The sequence below is a fragment of the Triticum dicoccoides genome, chromosome 7A (assembly GCF_002162155.2).
Source record: "Triticum dicoccoides isolate Atlit2015 ecotype Zavitan chromosome 7A, WEW_v2.0, whole genome shotgun sequence".
In the NCBI taxonomy this organism is placed as follows: Eukaryota; Viridiplantae; Streptophyta; class Magnoliopsida; order Poales; family Poaceae; genus Triticum; species Triticum dicoccoides.
Genome location: NC_041392.1, coordinates 142977884 through 142979026, shown reverse-complemented (window position 1 = coordinate 142979026; position 1143 = coordinate 142977884).

Below are 1143 nucleotides of genomic sequence, written 5' to 3'. Positions count from 1 at the left end.
TCCAACTCGGAGTGAGTAAATCCGCGGTAGTGTATATGGGCACTGTACGATGGCTTTCATTGTACTAGTACTTGTCTTATTTATTATTGAATCGGTTCCCAAAACTGACTAAGGGCCATTTCTTTTAGGCGATTCTACGAAAATCGATCCCCTCCCCAGCTTCTTCCAGAATCATCACTCCATATGTTTTTTACAATCCTAGCTAATTAGATCTTAACTAGATAGAATTATAAAAAAAAATACGGAGTGGAGATTCTAGGAGAAGCTTGGGAGGAGGGCGATTCTGGAAGAATCGCCGAAAAGTACTGGCCCTAAGGAGAGCAAGCTGCTGGGAGTCATAAGGGCATGTACAATGTGATCGATAAGATAGTCTTATCTTAAGTTTTGCATGTAATTTAAAGATATTCCATTTATTTTTATATACAAGGCCACTATGGAATATGGTTCTGTTTAGGATTACTGTTGGCGGCCTTGTATTACTATGGAATATGGTTCTGTCTAGGATTACTGTTGGTGGCCTTGTATTACAGTAATCGAGGAAAGAGTTATCTATATTTTCGAGTAACATAGGTAGTAATATACATGCCACATCAGCAAAAAAGATGATATGTAATGTAATTAAAGAAGAGAAAGACAAATAGAGTAATATAATATGTTACAATCACATAGCGCTTTCCAATGCAAAATAAGTTTACAAAGCAATAAATGTTGACATGTACTCCCTCCATCCCAAAATTCTTGTCTTAAATCTTCTATATCTAAATAGCTAGCCCCCACTAAGATATTTCTCTCAACATGCAAGTATGCCACCTCATCATTCAACATGCATAAGAAAAAGTCCACTTCAACATGCAACTATGCATATTAAAAATCCACTACAACATGCATGCATGTAAAATTCCATTTTATTATGCTATTTATATTTAATTCTTATATACTTTCAGAAATTATTGTTTCAAGAATTCATGTTCCATATAATCAAAATCTCATTGAAATATTGCAAACATTCCCGCAACAACGTGCGGGGCATCATCTAGTTTGTTTAGATATCTAAACAAATATAAGACAAGAATTTTGAGATGGAGGGAATATGTTACTACAACTATGACACTTCCCACTATGGAGATAGTAACATAGACTAGT